Source organism: Ambystoma mexicanum, chromosome 4q (genome assembly GCF_040938575.1).
Source record: "Ambystoma mexicanum isolate Mex_15411 chromosome 4q, UKY_AmexF1_1, whole genome shotgun sequence".
In the NCBI taxonomy this organism is placed as follows: domain Eukaryota; kingdom Metazoa; phylum Chordata; class Amphibia; order Caudata; family Ambystomatidae; genus Ambystoma; species Ambystoma mexicanum.
Window position 1 is genome coordinate 766134167 of NC_090928.1, and position 11760 is coordinate 766145926.

Consider the following 11760-nt stretch of genomic DNA (forward strand, 5'->3'; position numbering starts at 1 on the left):
TGCATTATAAAAGTATCCTGTTTGTGTGGAGGGGTTTATAAACGTTTGTGTGTGGTGGATGTGACGCAGTGCTATCTGGCGTGGGCTTACAGAAAATGATGCCAATAATTTATAACAAATGCGACGAATCGAGGGCATTCGTCCTTTCTTCCCAAGGGCTAGGGAGGTGAGCCTGCTCTGCAACACCCTCCTTATTGGTCGAGGCAAGTGGAACCTCACCGGGAGAGACTCCTCCCCTGCCCCCCTTTGGGCACAAGGACACCCGTTCTTGTGAGGAACTCCCTGATGCCCTCCATGTGATGGCCTATATGGAACTATCTAATACACCAAATCATTACCTGTATGGAGAGTACCTGAATGTGGCTGAGTTGACATGGACGGCGAAGCATTTGAAGTTCAGAACTGCTTTGAGCTAAAGCAGGACGCACTGGAAGCAAGAACAGGGAAACCGACGACTTAGTAAAGTAGGCAAAAACTGGAAGTGAAGCGTAGCGGAGTGTGACTGAGTGTCCGGTGTGCCATATACGCAGGGACCTTTTGCTGGAACTTTATCAATGCAGCATCTTTATCATTGCAGAAAACTGCGAGGGCGGCAAGAAAAACACTAAAGCAGTGTGCATCGCATCTGCATTGCATTGGAGTCTTTCCTTCCACAGAACTTGTAGGAGTCTTTCTTCCTTGGACACCGTGGCTACCAAACACTCCTCCTCTCTACGTCCGCTTCCATACAAAAACCGGAAGTGAAGCGGAGCGGAGTGTGACTAAGTGTCCTGTGTCAGGTGGCAGTGACAGCGAGCAGCGTGCCTAAGGACCTGTACCAGAGGAATCATAAGGTAAGGGGACCACGTCATAGAAATGGCAACTCTAACTATACCTCGGCAAAATGATGTGCTGCTGCAGGAGGCTCAGCTTGAGTCTCGACCCTCATTTAGTGGGGTTGAAACTGTGGCTAAAGCGGCAGAACTAAGATCAGACGCGCCTCAAATAGGGAAGGTAGAGGGGGGCCAAGAAGCTGTCTGCTCAACGCCATCATGGGCAGCAGAGGCAGAAGGGGAACCAGCGGAGGGCTGTCTGTTGGCATCAAGCCCCCAAAGCACCTGCCCTTTCAACAACAATGTTTCAATTGGTGCAAGTACAGCACTTTACATTGATAATCTGTCCACTACATGGAACACAAAGGACACAATAACGTCAAGGGACCTAGGGGGGGCTGGACAGCCTGGAGCAAGTAATCTGCGACTATCCGAGCAGCCAACGCCCCTCATGGACCAACACTCAGTCGTAGGTACAAAAGGCCTGAGGTTCCCTGAGAACCCCGAGCAACCAGCAATGCCCCAGGAACCAACAGGCACGGAGGCTTTGACGCAGGGTCTGCCAGAAATTACTGCAGGCGGTCAGGGTGCAACAAAGGTGACACCCAGCCAAGAGCGGGAATATGGACAATTAATCACCCCCTTGCAGGGAAACGGATTACCGAAGGCGATCTTGAAAAGGAAAAACTTAACGGACCTCGAATTGGATGAGGCACCTACAACTAATTCAGCTAAAGCGACAGAGAAGGTAATGGTGAGCCCCCTCAAGATATACGGTAAAGAGAACAAAATATGTAACCCAGAGAGATGGCTCGGAAGGCAATACATGGAGACCTTACAAGGTGGGGTGGGCAGCAAAACACGCTGGTCATCAGGGCGCTCTCAACACCAAAACCTCTAACCCCTGGAAACACTTAACCTTGATGAATGCTCAATAACCAGATTCCCTTTCGGCTCTGAACGATTGAAGAGTATGTCAGTGACATCATTGCTCGAAACATCATTAAATGTGGAGATATCAACTACAGAAAACAGCCGAACTCCTATAGAGAAAAGAACCAATCAGATGCAGCAGGAACCACCAGCATCGAACAGAGAACAGGCAACACAGAATAGCGGTGAATATCTTTGCACAGACCAACAAAAGGCCGCCACATTGGGGGCACCAGAGAAGGAACCACGCAAGGAAGCCGGGAGGTTGGAGGAAGAACACCTTTTTGTTGTAGCAACAATGACTTCCATCCTGGCTCCCTTTATGAAACTTTGAGGAGATTGGAGGAACCCTGAAAGACCAATCAACTCTACTAGCAATGGTCCACTCAAGAACTCGTGGAAGGGTTCATAACAGCTATACAAAGCAATCTGGACAACAGTACGGCAAGTGTTTCGCAGCTCTGGCAATAACATAATTGAACCTATAATGAAAGACAAAGAAGCAAGAAGAAAAAGCCAAACAGGAAAGAACGTACCAAGTACTGTCAACACTTGGGGGAGCACAGCGGTACTCGAGACGTATAGGGTAGATTTGGAGGGTCCTATAGCAACAATTTTGGAAAGCACCAGGGACGAAGAGTCTAGAGCCCAAGAACCAACCCCCAAATAAACCCCAGTATTAGACAACTGCCTGGTACCCAAAAACCAGCAATTATGGAGAAAATAAGCAGGGCTGGGGGGCATGGCGAAAAAGGCCCTAACTTAGAAAACAAAATCCAACATGAGGACTCAATTGTTTCAATGGACCCCAAAACCACAACAACAGTAACTGGGGAGGACGGTCCTCTAAATTTGCGTGCCCGCACGAATCAATCTAGCAAGAAATTACAAGTGGTCAACAAAAAGGAGCAAACATTTAAGTACTCGGAGGTTGTGGCGATAAAAACAAAAAACCAATAGCAGTGCTTTCGAAAGATACTATTAATTTGGGTGTATGCAAGTCCTTTAAGGATAAAACCCTAAACATGGGGAACAACAAACAAGAAGACGTCAAAATACAGAAAATAGCAGGTGGAATAGAGAGCAAAAAAGACGAGGGGGATATCAGTGCCCCAGCAAAAAAACAGAAAAACCAGACATTACCAAAAAGACCAAATTCCAATTAGTCAGGCATTTATTAAAAAACGAACAGTACAAAAAAATCAACCGACTATAATGGAGCAGTTAATGAACCCAAAGGAGGAGGTCAGGACTGTACATCCCAACAAGGAAAACGCTACCCCAGAGTTTAGGGATGATGAGTACTCATAACCAGACCCTATGGACCTTTCGACATATTCAATAGCAGATGACGAAGAGAGGCAGTGGGAGAACGACCAAAAGGACGAGTCCATAATTATTGAGGACGGTGAAATGATGGAGAGCACAGGAAACATCGAGAGTGAAGGGTTTACATCGAATGAAGATACTCCGAATCGTAATCAAGAAAGGAGGGAGGTTGAAAGCGACGAACAAAGGAGTGAGTGCGGAAGAGATGAAGAAGTGAGTGAGGCCGGAAGAACTCGCAGTCGCTCCCTATCCACGGCTCTAATGGCCCCAAAGGTTCCCAGCAGAAAAATGAGAAAGCTACCCCAAAGAAGTCCCCCAAGATAGAGCAGCGGGGAAAGGGATGGACAAACCGCCCTGCCGAGGTCAGAACCCCGAAAAAGAGGTCAGACCGCTCCACAACAACCCCCAACAAATTGGTGGTCCAAGAGAAGGGGAGAAAAATGGACGGTAATCCGAGAGAAACCATAAGCCAGCCGCGACAGCAAACCAACCACGACAACAACCGAACATTTAGACAACCTGGACTCCTACTGGAGCGAATACTACACTTTGAGGACGGACTGATCCTAAATAGGGCAAATGTAATTTGCCTGCTTCATCACATCCCAGCATTAAGGCTAATTACAACAAACGACCTTGCTATAGTGGAATTCGTCAATGAAACTTGTACAGACAGTCATCTTACACGCAGTCTCAAACTTGGTCAGGCAACTGCTCTTAGAGGAAGCTCACCATCTAAGACCAATGGGCTTTGACCTGCAAGAAAGTACTGAGGCAATAAAAGAATCGAAAAAATATTCACCTAGGCCGAACAACAAGCAAAACAAAGAGCTTAAATACCAGAAGAGCCATTGGTTAACACCAAGAGAAAGCCATAATAACGGCAAAAGGAACAAAAACATGGAAACAGCAAGAGCGTGCGACGACAAGGAAGCAGCTAGATGCAAATGGCTAAAGAACTTAATAGCAGACAAAACGGATACCCAATAACAACCAGAGAATGAGAAGGTCGAGTTTTGGCCCCTCAGAAGCTGGAACACAAGAGGCTTCAACCATCTTTTCACGCTGGAAGAATTACAAAAGGAAAACTTGAAAGTACTATGCTTACAAGAAACGTGGCTGCTACAGCCACCTATGCTGGTAGGTTATTTGGTGATGCTAAACCCAGCAACCAAGAGAAAAAGAGGTCGCCCAATGTCAGGGCCTCTGCTTACAATTAAAAACTACCCAAATTGGAGGGTGGTGGAGACAAAAGTAAAACTCCCCTTTCATTCAAATGGTGGCCATAAAACTAGACAAACCCGAAGCTGACAAACCAAGAGTCCTGATTCTGTTAAACCTGTATTGGAATCCCATAAACAAATCCAATGAGAATTTTCCAGAACAAATAGCACGCTTATTAGATGAGCAGCGAGAGAAATGGAGCGACCCGATCTGCATATTGGTGGGCGACTTAAACTGTACCTCCCTGGACAAAGGTAAACAGGCCTTGGTACACGATCTGTCAGAGGTCACAATAAAAGAAAAAAGAGGAATAAGGTGGAGAGACATGATACAATCTAGAGAAAGTCTGATATTAAATGGAATAGTCCAAGGGGACATCCCTGCCCGAATAACATGGCAGGGTGTCCAAACAAAAGAAACGCTAGATTACATATGTACATCAAGTAACTTGTCGCCAAATATTCTAACATTAGAGGTGATTCCAACCATCGCAAGCGACCATAACTGGATGAAACTCACCTGCAGGAACATCAGCAACAATAAGATCCGTATGTATAAGCAAGACCCGTATGTATAAGCAAGACATACAGTTTTCAAGAAGATGAGTTAAACTGAAGATATGTCCGGAAAAAATCAAAGGACTAAACCTTAAACTAAAAGACCTGATTTCGGATTTGGAACATATCCCAAAAATTAAAAAAATAATTTATTATACACCGCTCTTTGAAGGTTATAGAGCGGATGGGAAAACTAACATGAACCAACTGTCTAAGATCCATGCCCATGCATATGATAGTCTGGTACGAAAAAAGAAAAAAGATCTGAGGAAAAACATCACCCGCTTGATTGAGACCCGATGTCTGAACAGTAGCGAGGAAATCCACAAGCTGAAACAGAGCCATCGGAACTGGCTATATCTACACAAGAAAACCATGCTCAACCAGGATGCAGAGAGAATGTTAAACAAAATAAGATCAAAAAATAAAGCATAGATATGGGCAATTATTAATGAAACGGACAATAGACAAGATGTGTCTTTGTCAAACCCAATCAGTGCAACAGTGTGGTGCGAGTTTTTTACTCAACAGCAAGACAACTGGTGTCCTTTACAACGAAGACCATTGGCAAACACAAAGAAAGACAGACCAGACATTGGCTCAGAATCAATTGAAACAATACTAAAGAACCTAAAAAACTCCAGAGCCCTGTGACCAGACGGGTTGACAAATGCCATACTTAAAAGTAATATACCGGAGTGGGCCCAGTTTCTGCATCACGTGTTCAAATACGTGATTCATACTGAAAAAATCCCGGAGACCTGGAAGGTGGCGGTGGTCGTCACAATTTATGTAAAAAAGGGTTGAGAAATCGCTTTCCTGGACGTGGCTGGGAAAGTATTTGCGTCCACATTACTGAAGGCCCTAACAGAATGGAGTATTAGGAAAGGTCAAAGAGACCCTTGGCAATCGGGCTTTGTGAAAGGAATGGGCACCGCACTAAACATCTTTCTGATTAACCTGCTAAAAGCCAGAACTACCAGAACCAAAGAACAGAAAATATACATCACCTTTATTGACCTAAGGCCTTTGACACAATCACAAGAAAGAAACCTTGGGACAAACTAGAGAAGTGGGAATGTCCCCAAACCATTGTGGAGAACATCAAATACCTTTATTTGGACACAAACATTAAAATAAGGCTAGATACAACAAGGTTGCCCCCTAGCGCCGGAGCTCTATAATTTGTTTACATCAGACATGGGAGAAGAATTCGATCTTATACGCAGCTACCCACATAAAGTTGCGGGGACATCAATAGGGCGACTACTTTACGCAGATGACATCGTTTTAGTAGACCAGACCCCGATTGGCCTGCAAAGACAGTTGGCCACCTTAGTCATATGTGGACGCAAATGATTTGATTATTAACCCGGAGAAATCAAGAATAATGAGGTTTCCGAAAGGAGGTAACAACGGTAAGATCGGGAAAATGAACTGGACACTAAAAGGGAAAAAAATCTTGGAAGTAAACTTGTTTACTTACTTGGGAGTCTTCATCAATAACATCAACAGTGAAGCACCCAGAATAGAAGGGCTAAGAAGGAAAGCCATCAATTTAGCTTCACAGGGAAAAATCATTCTGAAAAGGTATTGTAGGTTGACCATAATACCGCTGATAAAATTCTACAGAATGAAAGTAGTACCCATACTGACTTAGGGAGCCGAAACATCAATATCCTTGCCAACACAAACGTGGCCAACCCTGGAGGGTTTGTTCTGGCGGAAAGTGCTCCAACTCCCTAATTCAGTGCCGATACAAGTAATATGGAGAGAGGTGGCCTTGACATTGCTGAAAGCTATAGCCGACTGGAAACAAATGTCCTTTTATCATAAATGCTTGGAGGAGAACGCACCCGGAGGCTTCAATGTGCTGAAAAAATCCCTGAGAGAACAAACGGACTAAGTGTTAACAGAATGGCAAGAATCATGTCAAATAAAGCTAACAACTCTTAATGAAACAGAGGAAGATCTGTGAAACAATCCAGACAAAACAAAAACAAAATTTACACAATGGACTTGATAGAAACTCAAGAGCACAATAGGAAATATAAGATCTACCAAGAATTCTGGGCTCAGCCAAGAAAATTGAACCTGATACCAGAGTATTTGTCATTGTATTCCTAACTAGTATTTCAGGTCAATACTAAGAGTTACAGACTAAATGTTTTCCCGATAGGAGAGATACTTCAAAGAAGAAACATCTTGAGCAAGCACACAGGATGTAGACTGTGTGAACACCCGGGAGAGAATGAAACCCTAAAACATCTCTTTGCTGTAGGGGCCTTAGGCAGGAACGCGATAACTGTGCTTCTGGTTGGATAAGTTCTAAACATCTCCCCGAGGCAGACGATTGGTGGAGAACACTGATTGAAAGAGGGAACACCAAAATCAACATAGCCCTTGTAAAATTGGTAATTACAATGCTCAAGAAACTAGATGCCCTGGATGAAGAAAGATTGAGGAAGAGGCACTAGAGCATTGGATGACCGGTTTTCTTTCTTTATTTATTTATTTTTTTATAAAATGTGATGAAACTGTGGAAATTGAGCAGAAGGGTTAAAGGTTTTCAAAATGTAAACCAAATGACTTTGAATTAAAAAAAAAAGTAAAGTAGGCAGGAAACACCCCATAGTGATAGGGAAAGATGGGCCTTATTTTTGTATTCTTTAATAAACTCAAGGCAAGAATGTCCTCAGAGTCTGTGTCCTCCTTCAGACTCGCCACAGAGCAAACTATTATACAACCTCAGCAATTTGATATTACACCAGTGTCCGCTATGTGAGCAGTGCCCAGATATGACCGAAAATATGTGAATTGGTGTCTGGTCTCTCCACTAAAACCATCGGGAACAATAGCCAAGATGCTGCCCCTTTGATTATCCGGTGGAAAGGGCAACACCCGCATCTCGGGGCAATGGAGCATCCTGAAAGGGGTTCCCTGGGAAACATGCTTCAAAGGCATCACTGACATAACAAAAGCCTCCCTCGCTCCAGATTGCTGATCACTGGAGTTTCTTTGATGCCAACTGGAATGGGAAGGGGGCAGGCTGAGTGTGGAACGGTAGGCCTGGAGAAGGGTTTCACCATCTAGCTTTCTGTTAGGGCTCTCTTCCTTTTCCTGTGTCCCCTCCCCCATGTCCTGTAGAGCAAGGCTCTTGGTGGGATATCATATGTCATGGGGCACTTATTAAAACTAAGATTGGTCCCTTTACTGCAGGCTGGCTTTGGATCAATCCCCTGTGGTAGTTTGCTTTAAAAATGAAAGGGGAACCCCTCATTATTACATTTTAAAAAAAATGATTTAGCGTGCAGTGTATAAAACATACACACTTTTGCTACAAAAACACAAGGATACCCTCCATTAACAGCCAGGCCAACTTCCTCCGATGGTTATTACCTTCCTTTGTGAATCTTTAGCCTGGCTGTTATATCACTTTCAATTATATCGTAGTTCACATTTCCTTTGAGGTGTCCCTAGGAGGCTTCCAATTTTTTTAACATTTGTTCCAAGACGTCGCCCAATCTTCAGGATATCTTCTGATTTGGGTTATTATGGAGAGCTTCCCAACAAGCTTTGGCATCTAAGCCGCTGTCTGGTTCTAACACTTCATGAAGTAACTCTGTCTTTCAACTAGTGGTTCTTTACAGAATAAAGTTAAGTGACACAGGGTTTCAACTTCTCCCTGGCATAGGCGACAGATGTTGTCCTTGATCATCCTGTATCTTACCACAATGTTCAATTTAAAGTGCAAGATCAGATCTCTGTGACGCGGATTAGTGTTTTTATTCAGGTACGTTGGCAGGATTCCAGGACAGTTTGTTAATTTCTTTGTCGGATTGTGGGTTTGAGATGATGCACAAGCCGCTTCCGTCTGCGACCAATCCACTGAGAATAACAGATTTTTTACTCTCCTTGTGTTTTCACAGAGGCTGTTTTTGGTGGTCCCTATATTAAGCAGGATTTCCTGGCATTTATTTTGCCATTCTTCTAAAGGCCAGCAGGTTGTTTTCCCCATCTCCGTCTTCAAAATTTTGTATTGCGGTGGGCAGTCGGGACGTTCTATTTTCCCGAACGTTGATAAGGCTTTCATTGTCACATGGACCTGTAGAGAGAAAAGATCCAGCTCATGCCTGATTGTACTTATTGGGAACGAATTCGGTAAATTCAAGGTTCTCCGCCAGTATCTTGCCTCAAGCCTGTCCCAGATTACCCATGGAATTCTTAGACCAGTTTCTCCCCCATACGTTATTGATGGCGTTACTTTGGCCTTATAGAATTCCACCAATGGTTTTACCACACAAATACAGTAATTCTTCTTCTTTAGAAGAGCGTGGGCAATCAATTGGTCCATTTTTACTTGGAGATGCTCTATCCAAGGTTTATCACCCCAATCTGCTCTGATTATCGCTCCCAGGTATTTGGTGCTTTCCGTAGTTTGGATTGCGATATTTCCTAGGGACCATTTGAAAGGTTTTTTTTTCCTTTGTTTGTGATTTTTTCATTACTAGGATTTCTGGTTTTTCAGCATTGATTTTTTGTTTGTTGATGTTAACATATTTTTCTAGTTCGTCAAGTTTTTTCTGTAGACCTATTGCCGTCAGGTCCAGCAGGATTAGATCATCCGCATAGAGCAAATGTCCGATGGTATTTCCTGCTAATCTTGGTGAACATGATCTTGCTGGATCCAAGTTGTTTCCCATATCTAGTATGTAAAAATTGTATAGTATGGCTGCTAAGGGACACCCTTGTTTCAAACCTTTAATTTATTTCTAGAATTCCACAAGGACAAGATGTGTTCATCTGGACCTATGTTGAGGATATGCTGTCTCTACCCCAAAGTCCTCTGACAGGGAGGGGAAGACGGATGGCATCCAAAGAGGAGAGCTCTGTCTCCTAACCATCCGCAGGGAAGAGTTGGGGTGACTGTTGTTGGACCAAGGCCTCACTGTGGCTGCTCTGGAACCAGAACCCTGTCACTATAGGTTAAGGAACCTCTAGGTGTCAGTTAAGCTCCCTGAAGTAGCCATGTAGCAGAAAGACTCTCCTTGTCCTGGATCCCCTGGATTGAGACTCCTTGCAACCACAAAAACAAGGTGGTGACCACTGGTCTCCAAACATCTTTGAACCGCTTTGATGCCAGTTTGGACACCTTTGAAGCCATTCGAGCTGCTACAAGGAACCACAGAAGTCTTCTCCAGCCTTGCACCCAACTGCCTCTGGGTCTTTGAGGTTGCTACTGCTGATGCTCAGTCACTACATCCGAGACCCTTGAGTCTTCTTTCGCTCCCGCCTCAACACTGCTGCCTGGTCGCCATCTTCTTTGAGATCTAAGCTAATGTTGTTGCAGTACCAAGCCCGCTTGCTGCTGAAAGCCAGTATCCACTTATCCACACCGAGACAGCTGAGTTTTCCAGCGCCGCCAAACTGACCTAATCTGCCATCGCCAGCGTCTTTGACCCAGAAGCCATCGCCACTGCGGAACAGCAGTGCATCGTTCGACCAGGCACCACCACTCTTCAACTCGACATAGGCCCGATGCATAAAGCAACCAGACTCATGGTTCCAAATGGAAAAACTGGCTTGTCAGTGTCGAGCCTCAAAGACAAGAATACGGTTCTGGGAAGAGGTGCTGTCAACCTACCTGGTACACTTTTGGGACAGTAGTGACTTGTAAGCCCCCCTTTTCTGCCTTTTGTCTTACTAGGCACTTTCTTCAACATTGACATTGTGCCAATGAATTGCCCGAACACCCAAGCTCATCTACCCAGAGTGCTATTCTATTCTGTGTTCCTTACAGAGATGGGTTTTTACTAGTGTTTTAGTTTGTGATTTGCATTGTATTGTTGGAATAAAAGTTTATATCTTTATGGACTCATTTCACACCACACCAAAAGATTTTAGACTTCCCCCACATTACCACAAAAGGGAAGGGAAGTTTACCTTTCGGGCTGTGTCTGTCTATTTTACATTTTTGATTGGGGCACCTTTTTGATTGGTGGTCACTGTTTGTTTAGTAGTAGTGTGCTGCTGAGTAGGTGATTTAACTAACACTCATCCCTCTACTCGTGCATATCAGTAGTCATTACGTCACAGAGTGTATGCATGGTTTGTCTGCGTTGTGCTTACTTCTATTCCATGTTGAATGTATATGTATACATATATTACAAGTTGATCATTGGTAGTCATCATAAACGCCCGCGTGTAATCCACAGATCAGAATGATATGTACATTTTTGGACTTTTAAAAAGTTAATATCTAGAGCTTGGCTGCGACAATTGGCTTTGGGATGGGATACCCAGTCCTTGGTCTCTGGGGCAAGGCTAGTCCTTTCTTCTGCACTTCCCAGCCAGAAAGGTTTGTAGAGAGCCCTTGCAGGGTCCAAGGTTGCAGTAGGACTTCTTCAGCCAGCTGGTCTACCAAAATATGCATTGGGAGATGGTTGGTTAGGGAAAAGAGCTTTCCTCCTCTTTTCCTTGAAGCTCTCTGTCTTCACCTCTGTGGAAGATGACGTAAAAAAACTGTATCCCCAACATAATTCCAGGTGAATCCTCCTTCAAGAATGGGCCTGAGATTGATGAAATAAGGGGATGGACCACAATGTATCTTGTGCTGTATATGTTCCTGATGCTCGACAGGGGTGAATTGCCTTCAGGATGCTTTGCAGGCTTCTGTGGCAGAGTTGAAGATGGGAGTCAGCTGCGGGTATCAGGTAGCAAGACAGTTCGGTGAGCTAAGCTGGATGAACTTCTGCAGGCTGGCCTACACAGTGGCTCAGGATCAGTAATCCATGTCTCAGTGATGGTTGGCGATTCTGAAGCACTGTTCGAGACATCTCTGATGTCTTTAATCAACTGCGGCTTGACAGCGGTCAGTGTTGCAGTTTGTTGCAGCTCGAGGGACT